Consider the following 13,325-nt stretch of genomic DNA (forward strand, 5'->3'; position numbering starts at 1 on the left):
TCAGACTAAGATGTTAGCAGTGTGTTGTGGAAATGGTTTAATCTCTGGCTGTAAGTAGCTAATATATGCTGAATTTTAACATCCATGTGCAACTCTGATTAGCATCTCCTAAATACATAATCCGCATAGCAATCCCACTAAAAAATGGGGGCTTAATTGTCGCCTTAAAGTCGAGTACCTTTCACCTCCCCATAATGCTACCATGATGGCTTTTCAATGCAGCAAGAAGGAGAAGAAGAAAGAAGAGAGAAGAAAACCAACCAGAAGAATTTGTCGGCGAGACACTTTTAACATTCGTTTAAAAAGTCATAGATTACAATTTAAAATGGAAGTCCCCTTTTGAACAAAGAAGGAAAGGTTATGAGAAAATACAGTTTGAAATTACTGATATATAAAGCCAGCCCTGATTGCATCTGTCCTATAGCTCCCCCAAATGTACCAGTCTGATATTGCTGAAACCTCATAACAGCAAGAGATTTAACTATAGTCATTCTCATTACTGCTTACAGAATGCAGATTGATGTGTCTCACACGAAATCTCTGCTTTTCTATTTAACATATTTTATGGACTACTGGTCAGATGGTCTCTATGTGTTCTGCTCAGATAAACTTGGGAACATGTAAGAGTCATACAAATTATAATTCTAGAAAAAAAGGAAATAAAGTCAACTGACCACTGATTTTCTTTTTCCTTATCTCTGTGCCTTGTATAAGCATCCAAGTGTAATGATTGTGAACTCAAATTATTTATCTTTCAGTGCACTTTATCTTTACAGGTAATGAAGTTAGTGGGTTCAGCTTTAATTCTCGTCTTTTTTTCCCCTAGCAAAGGCTACTTGTAGGAGAAAAAAAAAGAGTAAAATGATGCAGTAATTACCCATTTTTAGCATTTGAGCTTCTATTTCCTCAGTCGTTTACTCAGTGTTATACCTGGGAAGAAATGAGCAGAAACATGTAATAAAACTACAGCTGTAATTGGACTGGAAACAGTAGTAATGCAAATGAAATGTTATCACTTATTTTTATAAACAGACTAACATGCTGATCACTTATTGCTAATGACAGCAGATTCACCTCTATATCCCTAGGTAATGGAAACAAATGGCAACTCTCCTCCACACCAGTACAAACACCCCCCCCCCCATCTCCACCTCTACCCTCTCACACACACTTTAAGGCCTTTTTGGTAATAAATGAATCATCACTTCTATTAAGTTACCTTCTCCGGGAGAAATATTCTTTGCTTTCCTCATTCAGTATTTCAGAGCTTGGGTGCTGATGACTCTAAACAACCCCTCTGTATCTTTACAGATTATTTCTTCCTCCCCTATTCAGTATGTCACTATTGATTCCAAAACATATTTATCTACATTTTGTTAATTGTAATTTAAAATTGTATTCTAAAGGGCATACATTTATTCTATAGTAATTTTGAAAGCGAGCAGTTATTTCACAGGGTTGTCACTCCTTCCAGAAATCAAACCCTCCCTGTCATATATAAATAGATTGCTTGATATACATGCAATATCCTGTCGGTGTCATGCACTCTTTTCTTTAATCTGACTGACATGGCACATAATAAAATGCTCGCTTCAATATATGTCTGTTGCATTTCGCCTAATTCTAGGCTTAGTTTAATATTAGTCATGAATATTTCTACAACTGGATATGAATTTGAATATATAAAAGGCGCATTTTATGTTCATGCTGCTGCACTTGCTTCTCCCATATTTTTTTATTGCTTTCCCTGTTTGTGATGAATTAAGTCATCACAAGAAAAGAAGAACTGGAAGCAACAGGGACTAGAGCCATTATCTTTATCCACAGCCAGGTATAATGCATGGCAGAGAGAAATGCATTCTTTGCACATTATTTTCCATAAGCAACTCACAGCTGTTAGCTGAAGGGGGCCTTCCTCTGCTAGCAGTCACGGGCAGGGGGAAATATCAGGATCCCAGGATATTAAATCTGAGGCTTCATTTAATAAAAAGGCAATTGGTCAGACTAGCCCAACAATTTTATTCTGTATAATTCACATGGATTGCTTTCCATAGGCGGTGAAGCTTTGGCTGACATTTCATCTCACTTCTGACCTCATACATACCAAAGGAAAATTTCTTGAGGTAAAAAGTTGGTTAAAATCATTCCCTTGATGTGAAGGATTTTTGGTTCATTGGTTGGCTGGTGTTGGCTAGTTTTAAACTGGGAATCAGTGTAGCAAATGGCCTACTACTTGAATCTGGGCTTATAAATTTCCTTCTGAACTACTGTCTTGAAGTGCAACATTTGTATAGCCCTGATCTTGAGGACCATATGGCCATCTTTTGGCCACTTGTTCAGTTTCTCCATTTGGGATCTTGATGTGGATGGGGACTGAGGAAAACTTAGTTCTTCCTGGTTATCTGAAACTGCCTTATGCAGTTGTTAAATTCTTAATGAATGGAGAATCTGAGGGGTCATGGAAACTCATTCACATTTTTAGTCTCTGCAGATAAGAATCCATTCAATATGGTATCTTTAGAACAGGGGGTATTATTCACTTCTATTTCTATTTCTCTGAAGTATCATTTGACTAGATGCCTACCCACCCACTCTTATAGATGAGAAGGAGAAAATTGGATAACATTTGCAAAGCCTGATTTTTTGTGTATGATGGTTTCATCCTATCATACAAATATCTGGTCAGTTTTTGAGAAGCTCATTGCTTCTTGCTCACCAAGGAGCTGACACAAAAGGAGCACTCAGGCAACAGCTGTTGGTCTTCGAATGAGGCTGTCCTTCCTGTATCACAATGGGACAAAAATCTTCGAGAACTAAGACATTTCTGCCTCGTCTTGCCCTAGGTAGCTAAAGCCTACAGATACAGCTGTTGCTCTCAGAATATCTAATATACCATTTGGCAGTAGATAATTTTTTCTTTGCTATACCTTAATTGTAATATGGTACCAAATTCTCATAAAAATTGCTCATGTCCCATTTGTTTCATTTTCCATGCCTAAATACAATACAAATTGTTTGCCTAATACGTAGCTTTGGCTCCCAATTGATGTAGGAGCTGGACAAAATGAACTAGATGCCAGCACAGTTAGTTCTTGCCTAATCCTATAAAAGTATGTCAGTTAGGCACTTACTTGACCTAGGGAAGAAACAAAAAAGATCTGAAAACACTATCCCAGCTGATTGCTTATTCAGCTTGATTATACTGCAGCCACTGCTTTATTACAGAAGACAAAGTATAGTCATTCAAAGTTAGCCCACTTTCCATATGCAATGTAAGACAGCCACAAAGCATGTTAAAATGCATATTTGTTCAACAATGCACCCAACCTAGAGCCGATTAATTACCAACACAACACAGCCAAATCCAAACATAAATTACTTCCTAGTTAGGCAAGGGTTTTATAATTGTATCCCACATTGTTCTTGCTGAATGATTCTGACATGCTTGAGAAGTTTTATGGCACTAATGACACTATTACAATTGTTCTAAAAAATCTGGGTTACTTTTTGCTGTTGTTTTAATACCAAGGACTTTTTCTGGATAATTAGTGCCAACATGTATCTGTCAAGATAATCAAATAATTGTTAGAGTTTTTAGAGACAAATGTTAAAATGTGTGTGTAGAGGAAATATGGAAGAACCTCTGAAGTAAGGTTCTTTTCTCTAGTACTAGAATCTATTGGACAGAGACAGTGAATTCAATGTTCTTTGGTGAATGTTGTAACAGTCAAATTAGCTAATCCAAAGGGAATGAAAAAAGTATTTAGAACTGGTGACAGTACTTCAAAAAATGAGGCTGGGTCAAGCACTATATGAGCACTAAAGAGAGTATGGAGTATAATAAAGCAACTTGTTTTTTTGAATAGCTGGGCACAGTATAGGTAAGCCTATTGTTCCCCAAAGGCTGCTTGCAGTTACTGTTAACACACTTCTGTGCTTTTACCAGAGCCTTCAGTAGCTGTGACAGCGCTTGCAAATGTGATGCTCATGACAAGTCTGTCTGCTTCTAAAGCATGTGAAGAAAGCTGAACACTATTAATAATACTAATGGAGAGATTATCTTTAGCTTCTGATTTTTTTTTCCTTTTGAAATAAAAGTGGGAGGTTTGTTTTAACACTCTGCCCTTTTCAGAAAGGTTACAAGAAGCAATTGAGACCCCTCTGCAAAAAGCCTCCCTTTTCAAGTTTTCCACTTAATTAGAACACCACATTTTACTTTGCCAGAAGTGAACTCTTCACCAGTACCTTTTAAAGAAATAAAAATTAAAAAAAATAATAAATAAGAGCAGCAATCCTGTGTCAGTATAAAAGTGTTTTTGTTAGTTTGTATGCTCAAAGGGACAATTATACACTTTTAAAGTCCCTATTAAAGAGCCAAAAACTGTTCTGGAGCTTCCTTATTAACGATGTCTGAACATTGCAGATAGCAAAAAGACTGCAACAGTAGCCAATTAGACTGCAGTAATGTGTAAATTTCTGCAGAAAAATGTATGTAAAATGTTTTGAGATTTAAGCATGTAAGAAAAGGACTGCACTCCCTGGCTAAAATTATGCTATTATGGCTTGAATGCACCTGTGTGTATTTCTTCTTAAGCAGTAACAGTATTAATTTTTGTTGTTAAATACAATAACATGTCACCAAGATCTTCTAATTAAATTAAAGAAAAAAGAAATACTCAGCACAAAAATTAACTTATTGCAAAATGGGAAGGATTGTACATATATCCAGAAAACATATTATGGATCACATTTTCCAGGCATCTCATGTTGCTTTGGCAGACCAATATCCTGTAAAATGCATAACAGAGCTTGATTATCCCTCCCTCCTATATAATACAGGTCAATTTGCACTTGCTTTCTCTTGTATTTTGCATTTATCCGCAGTGTTGTAACCTTTGTGCATATTCTGTTTAACTAATTATTCAAATTATCAGCAAATTTTATCCAGTCTATCAGATCTGAAAACAAAATTTCCATATTACTAATGCAATGAAATCAAGTTAGAACACAAAAGACAGTGATGTTGAACAATTTTAATACATCCTGAATTGACAGTGAATCTCAGGTTCTTTTTTTATTGGGTACACTGTTTCTATTTTTTGTCATGAAGTTAAAATAGTGTGTGTTCATCTTTAAAACTGTGCCCCACTGTGCTATGCTTTATACTGTGCAACATACAATCCAACACAACTTATCATACCGTGACAGCTAATATTTAAAAAAGAACACACACGTATTTTGAGATTTGATAACTGCTATCAATCTCGATAATGGGTATCCAATCCAAATTCTGACACATACCTAGTGGACTGAACATCCGCTATGAGCAGCTAATGCTGAAGAAAATGAATAAGGGCGGCAGACAGTTCAGGTCTCTAATTAAAAATAAAACAAACAAACAGAGTATAAAAAAGCAATTCTAAAATACCTCTATTGTGGTTTACAAATTTAGCAATGTCCAACTGGCAGGTTTTTAATTGGACATACAGTTTTTGAAGATTCTGGGTCTTACCTTATAGATTTTTTTTGCCAATATGGTTACATTTTCAGGAGTCCCAGTACAGTTTGACACAGCACTTTGGTTTCATAGAAACTGCCAACAAGGGATATAGTACAATGTGTAAATGCATGTCTTTGATGCCTAGCAAATGCACTTTTTAAAGAGAGTTAATCAAGTTAGAGCGACCTCCAAAAGCAAAATTGCCGCACAAAGCATAATGGGTAATGCTATGTAAATTGCAATGTATGCAATTGGGATGTGATTACGGCAAGACCAAAAGGTGCTAGCTAATGACCTCTACATTTGATCTCTGATTTTCCTAGGGGCTGACAATATATCTGGCTGAGACAATAGCTACATCACTCTGATGAGCAAGGAGAAGTAGAGAACACCTGTCTACAACCACTGTTGCAGCCTCAGTGGACCAGATCTAGATGCTGCTAGCTGAAACCTTTAAGCACTGCTACAAAGGCAGCCCTTAAATCTGTACATCATTCAACAGAATGCTTTTTTATATTCAATTTTGTATTTAAAAAGTGTTTTCAAACAGCTTTAATCCTTTTTCTAACTACATGATTTATTTTTCAGGGTGAGTGCAATATTGTGGTTTAGTATAGAGAAAGCATATTTTATTTATCCAGCATTTTCAAATGAATTGTTTTATGTTTCTTGATGCTCAGAAACGTTGTGCTTTTAACTGCCACTTAATCAAGGAAGTTCCATGATGTTATTTTACATTGTAACATCTGATCCAAAACTTTAAATGGACTCTGCTATGCAGATTTTTATGTTATCTGCAACAATGAAAGGGAAAAATCAGATTCCTTCATTGTACATTCTTCCTACTGTTCTAGATAGAACTTTCAAGATAAATCAGATCAAGAGTTCTAAGATAGTTCTGATTTATTTTCCTTCCCAGGTCTTAGTGGAAAGACTCTGTCTGATGTGCAGGATTCATATTGAAACAAAATAAAACTAAACTCTTTATATACACTATTCTTGGTATAAAAAATTACCTTATAGAGTGTCCATCGTTACTTACCTCATAGAAAACAAAATCAAATGTCTTAATTTTATTCTGAGGGTTTTTTATGCATTTATTACAATCTGGACCATAGGAAGCTACTTTGCTTGTCAAATCTTGCCTTTAGTCCAATACTAGCTTATAACTTTGATTTTTTTTTCAAAACGCTTGGTGTTCTTTATTCTTAAAACCTTATGTTGTAGTCCCATTTTTACTTCTTATGTATCATCTTCAAGCTCCGCCTGCAATTTGTTTCTTTTCTCTCACTGAGGTTTTTGTTTTGCTTTTTAAATCAGTAGAACAATTTTAGTATTCTTTTGCCTCATTACTTTCAATTTGGTTTGAAGGATGCAAATAATTTCTGCATTATCAAATAAATCTGAATTTTAAAAATGTTATCAACTTGTTTAGAGCTGCCAGAAATTTACCTTTTTTTTCTTTTCTTTTCAAATCTCTCTGACCTAATAGCGCACAATTACTTATGAAGTTGACTACCATGCTCCTGCACCTTGTACTCAGGTTGAACTGTGATTCCAGCACACATGCTGACCTACAGCTTTCCATTTGTCCCTTTGAGGTACAATACAAGGGCCCAATTCTGCTCCCATTAAAGGCAATAGCATAAATGCTATCACCTTCAATAAGTACAAAATTAGGCCTCAGAAGGCGTAATTTTATAGGTGGGAGAATTTCCTTTTCTGTCCCTACACTGACTTATACATATTGTGTATGCAAGCTTGGATTTATTGTATATCCCATTATTGGTTTAGCCCATGACAAAATGAATTAAACAATAAATAGGTTACAGATATTTCCCTTGGGATAAGGGTACTTGATCTTTTTTCTCCCTTTTCCACATAATACTGCAATCAGCATCCTCTGAAATTTATGGTAAATACATTGTCTGCTTCATCCTTTATACAAAAAAATGCCGTGTTTACATAAGTAGTGTTGGCAATGAAGACTTTTTAATTAAACATATTTACACATTACAATTACATAAGTAAAATTTTAAACACATTTTTGTTAACATAACCAATGTGTATTCATGTAGCCCTGATAATCCACCCCTCCTCCCCGCACACACTCAAAAAGACACTGTAACAAAGGAATAGCAATACAAAACAGAGAACAATTCTGTTTGATTTTCCATTGCAGTCATTTTATCAGGGACAGGGTATATTTTACAGTGGTGCACAGATGAAGGTTGCATGCATTCCCCAGCATTAAATTGTGGTAGAAAATGAAAAACCTAATAGCATTTTGATGTATTCCAGTTAGGTTTTCCATTAAGAGAAAAAGGTGATATGTTCACACCATTTGTCAGGAAAAGAAGAAATGAAGAAAATGTTGACAATTTCATTACACTCTGGTTATGGGGTGATCTGAACTTACCTATTACAAGATAAAAAAAAACTATTCGATATTATTAGTTGAAAACATTACTGTTTATAGTTACTTTAACTTGTGCTACAACTGTACAGTTGATATAACAGTATGAGATACAGATTTTAAAAGAGAGATTTCATATCATTTACAGCCTTGCTCAAAAATTTTTGTATTCTTTTGAATGACATAGCATCAAAATGAGTCTCACACTATTGAACAGTTCTCTGATAAACCCAGCCCTTAAAAAGAAGATGTAACAGATAGTATAAAAAGTGCTTGTAAGTATATCACTCTTTTCTTCACTGCTGTATTTATTCAGATTTTTTTTCCCGTTTTTTCACTTTATTTTTTATTTATTTTTATCGACTGCAGGATTCCCAGCTTTTCTGCTGAGAATATTTCCCCAGAGTAAACAGTGGCTGGCCATTTCATATCAAAGTCAAAGAACTAAATGCGTATTTGCAGGGTGCAGAGGAGTTAAGTTGTAGCTTCAATCCGCTCAACTGGAAATGCTGTGTTGTATAATGTAGCTTTAATTAACTTTTTTTTATTATTTCCACAGAGTTTCATATAACAAATATAAAATTAAGAACAGATATGGTGGGGGGTGATTATAACTATGCTCAGTGGGATTTCCAAAGTAACATGTAATATCAGTAGTTGCTCTACAAGAAAATATATCTTTGGAGACATACATTTGTCATACATGAAAGTAAACTATTAGCACAATGAAAAGAAATACTTGCTGAGTAAAACGGAATTGATTCCCTGGTGAATTATTAGTTAATTGACCACTGAATCATTCAGTCCTCTGTTAAAACAAAGTTCTTACCTATGTGCCTAGTTTTAAATCACATGAATAGTTCTACTGATTTCAATGGGAGTACTTATGTGCTTAAAAGTGGGTACATGCTATCTTTCTATGGTTCCAATGTAAGTGGGGGCCTGGAAGTATTGAGCCAGCCTGCGCATGGGACTTCACAATCTTCTGTATGCTATGGAACCAAGTTGGACAGTGGTTTTGATGCATGAACATAGTTAGGTGGGTTACAGGAGAACCAGCAGAGTGGCTGAGGTGTGGCAAAATAATTTACTGATAATATACCATATGGTTCCAAAACAACAGCGCCACTATCACAAAAACCAAACCACCACATTTGTTGCTCCTCTCAAAAGCCTGCAGATGCAGCTGGTTACTTCAAGCTGGGGCCGAGCATCCCATCATTCAGTCCTGTATGCATTTCCTTGAGCACAAAGCCTGTTTAATGGGGCTTTCAAGGCTTTGACTGTGAGAGAAGTATGAACTCCTCTCATGTCTTATTAGAATGACCTTGAGCCTGATCCAAAATCCACTCACATCAAAGACTTTCCATGGACTTCAGTGGACTTTGGATCAGGCTCAGGGTGACACTGTTGACATCTGACAGCATACAGAAGATATAAAAACAGCAAACATCTCCACTACTAGTTTGGATTTTTTAAAAAAGGAATCTCCATTTACGGAGGACCATTCTGCTACTCGTATTCACATGGGTGAGCAAAGTCAGGGGACAATCAGGTCCATCATATAACTCTGCCTACTGTATCCTTTCACTGCAGTATGAAAGCTAACCACAATGGACCAATATAATGAATATTATATAAACAGTCAAAAGCGATTACACAATAAAAGAGATGAGACAGACTGAAGAACAGAAGATAAGGTGAAAATGTACCTGGCTTTATGCTGACCAGTGTCTACCATTATAGATTATTAATTATTAATAATTATTATTATTTTAAAGCTTGAGGCTATGAACATACTATAACATGGTACCAGTGGAATACAACTGTAATATAATATGACTAATCTACAACACACTAAATATGCGTTGTTTACCAGAAAGCAGAGCAATGCAGTTACCCTGGTATATGTGGCACCATTTGAAGTAGGCAATGCATAGCAAAAACACGTGATTAATAAAGCAAGATTGCAATTTACAGATAACTCACCAGACTGCACATGGGCAGATTTAGCGACTTGAGTCTACCTCTGATTAAACCGTTGATTTATGGGGAAATCCAATGTGGGTATGATATCACCCAATCTATTTGGTTCTAGTAGGCCAGGAAGGGGCACATAATCACAGTGAGTATTTTCAAAGGTCAATATTCTAGCAAATATTACTTACATTCTCCAGAAAATCAAAAGGAAAAGTTCTATTTATTTATTTTTAAAAAACAAAAGGAATCATAGAATATTGTAGTGGTCCAGACAAATTAAATTATATTTAAATCTAATCAGGATTAATACTCATTTGTTCAGATTAAATCTTTCCTAAAAACATTACAGTTTTCACCTGCTATCCACAAACATGGACAAAAAGAACTGGATGACCAAGTTTGGTGCCATCCTAAATAAATTACCGGCAAACAAGATTTCCTCCTCTGAAAAATTCCTTTACATTGGAGATCTCCTACTAAAAAAACCTCATAATCAACAACAAAATATAATGGATTCCTCAAAAGAATGGATGGTTGATACTATGCAATCCTGAAATACAGAAGAACCTACATCTGTAATCCAAAAATTATTGACACCATTTAATCTTAAATTATTCGTGTTCCCTTGCCGCAGAGAGTATTCTTCATCCTCCGTGCGCTGTGTGGATACAATGGTGAAAAGGAAGCGGAATGAAACGGACATCTTAAATCGGCTCAGAATTTCCAAGTGCTTAAAACAAATGGGATATATGTGTGAAATTAGTTGCAGGTTTGTTGTAGAGTTTTAATATGATAAATGAGGAGTAGGAAAAGAAATGTGTAACAAAATACAACAGATTCTGAGGCAGTAGAATATTTTGAGAAATGCTGAATCTGGCTAGAGTTCAAGTGATATTGTACAGACACTTTTATTAAGACTGCTACACATTAAAGGGCAATTCCTACACTCTCTTATATGGGTATGACGGGCTCCCTGGCAGTGTAAAATAATATGGTTCTGTTGGACCATTGGGGGTGGCATGTACTCTGTGGGGCACCAAACCATGCTCTACTGGGGCTCTCTGTGAAGTCGCCATATTCGGAGGGATTTGGAGTGGGGCAGATGCCAGTTAGGGAGGGGCCCAAGTATCCACTCTATACAGATCTTCAGGTCCTTCAAACTGTGGAGGAGTCCAGGGTGATAAAACAGTAAATGCCAATCATTAGAGCAGCTCTGTTACCATTCCAAGGCAGTGGGTGGGGAGAAGGAATCCTCCCTTACTTCCCGTCACAGAGTTCCCGAATCACTGATAATCTTGAGTATTCCCTAAGGATCTTCATATAATTAGGTTTCATTGTATTTTTAGCAAAAAAATGTAGTCACTTTAAAGTGAATAGCCTACTGGAAAAACAACAGTGAAAGGAAACCTTGATGGACTAAAAGACCGGAAATTTCCAGCTGAGGTTCCAACAATAACATGAATTCACCAAGGGCAAGTCATGCCTGACCAACCTGATTGCCTTCTATGATGAGATAACTGGCTCTGTGGATATGGAGAAAGCAGTAGACATGATATATCTTGACTTTAGCAAAACTTTTTATACGGTCTCCCACAGTATTCCTGCCAGCAAGTTTAAAAAGTATGAATTGGATGAATGGACTATAAGGTGGAAAGAAATCTGGCTAGATTGTTGGGCTCAATGGGTAGTGATCAACAGCTCGATGTCTAGTTGGCAGCTAGTATCAAGCAGAGTCCCCCAGAGGTTGGTCCTGGGGCCGGTTTTGTTCAACTTCTTCATTAATGATCTGGATGATGGGACTTTTAATGGCCCGGTGAGCAATGCTGACTGGAGCCACCAGGGTCCCTTTTCGACCGGGTATTCGAAAACCGGACACCTGGCAACCCTATGCTCACTAAATGAGCAGCTATTAAATATTTTGTCATATTATCAATGTTCAATATCTGGCCACATGATTTATTTACTGCATGCTAGTCAAACCCTGCTCTGAAGACAGAATTATTTATTTCCTCATGGGCTTTTCTACAGTGCTCGTTATAATATCTAAGCACTTTGTAATTTATTTTCACCCCTATGAAGTAAGGTAGTGTTGTCCCCATTTTACAGATGTGGAGCTGAGACACAGACAGACTAAAGTAAAAGGGCCTGCTAATTTAGTGTGCCCAATTTGAGACATTTAGGTCTTTTTAGAGTACTCAGCATTATATAGCACTTTATATGTTCAAAGCACAGCTCCCATTGACTTCAATTGCAGCTGTGAGTACTCAGCCCCTGTGCAGGCACCCAGAAAAGGAGGAACACACAACTAAGTAACTTGCCTAGAACCATGCAGAACTCTGTGTTTCATTTGCTTGCTTACATTTCCCTTCCTTCCTCCTCTTCTCTCTTACATTCTTTTTCTCCCTTCTCTTTCATTATTGTTTTTTCATCCATCAAAAACAAGTCAAGAAGTGGGTTCTGCATTTTATTCTGAAGGAATGGAGGTTTGTAGTTGTTCTTCTGGTAGTGAAATTTGACTAGGGCCATGTACTTGTGAGGACAGACGAAGAAGGTTCAGCCTTCTTCCTGCTTCTGAATTTGGGGTACAATGTCTGTTTGCAGGAGACAGTGGACTGACCAGGACGGGGTATGCTGCTTACATTTCCTATGTCCACTTCTAGACTGAGGAACCAGTTTGGGGTAGCATCAGTTGTGTGAATCAGTCCAGAGATCACTTGTTTAAGACCTGTGGTAGACAGGAGGTTTTGCGTCACTGTGTGTGGATGCTGAAGTTTTCCAAGACCATGAGCTTTGCGACCCCAACACAACGTCAGTCAGCATTTCTATCAGCTCTTCTCTGAAGCTTTCCCCATCTGGAGTTTTGTACATGAGCATTGTCTGTTAATACAGATAGGAGGTAAATATACTAGCAGAATTTTGTCTTCCAGGGAACTGTCCTCTGCATTTGAGGCTGGACTGAAGCAAGCTTTTCTTCATCCTTCATTCTCGACACCACACTCTATTTACCATTCTCCTTTTACACATGCACAATGAACAGCATTATGGCCAGACTTTCACAAGTAGAGGAGGAGAAGAGTTACAGCAAGGCAGAATATAGGACCCAACATGGAGGTTTGAAAAACATTCACCCACTTAATTTTTATTTATGGAAAATGACTGAGTGGTATCTTGATGTTTATTTCTATGAAACCTCTTGGATTATTAGCTCACATTTAGTGTTCTATTCGCCATGTACGCCCCAGCTTCAGCTAATCAGGCTTTATTCTTGAACATTCTGAATTGCCTGTAGCACTTAATTTCAGCAGGCAAGCTGACTCACGCTGACAGGAAACAATATGAGGCTTCCCCCTAAGGGACCATCCCATAATATCAATACGAATATATAGTCATTAGCTAGTCAGGGAACATCTAACAATTATATTAGTCAAA

The 13,325-nt window shown here is 36.8% G+C and overlaps 1 long non-coding RNA gene across 1 annotated transcript in view; it reads right to left on the reverse strand.

Moving 5' to 3' along the window:
• Positions 1-5,311: 5,311 nt before the first annotated feature.
• Positions 5,312-13,325, reverse strand: part of LOC120398973 — a 37,188-nt gene continuing 29,174 nt past the window's right edge. Inside the window, exons 2-3 of the long non-coding RNA XR_005594852.1 lie at positions 5,513-5,593; positions 5,312-5,375 (exon numbers count right to left, since the gene is read on the reverse strand). This is a non-coding gene — a long non-coding RNA (uncharacterized LOC120398973). The remainder of the gene's footprint in view (positions 5,376-5,512; positions 5,594-13,325) is intronic.

The sequence above is a fragment of the Mauremys reevesii genome, linkage group 2 (assembly GCF_016161935.1).
Source record: "Mauremys reevesii isolate NIE-2019 linkage group 2, ASM1616193v1, whole genome shotgun sequence".
NCBI classification, from domain to species: Eukaryota; Metazoa; Chordata; order Testudines; family Geoemydidae; genus Mauremys; species Mauremys reevesii.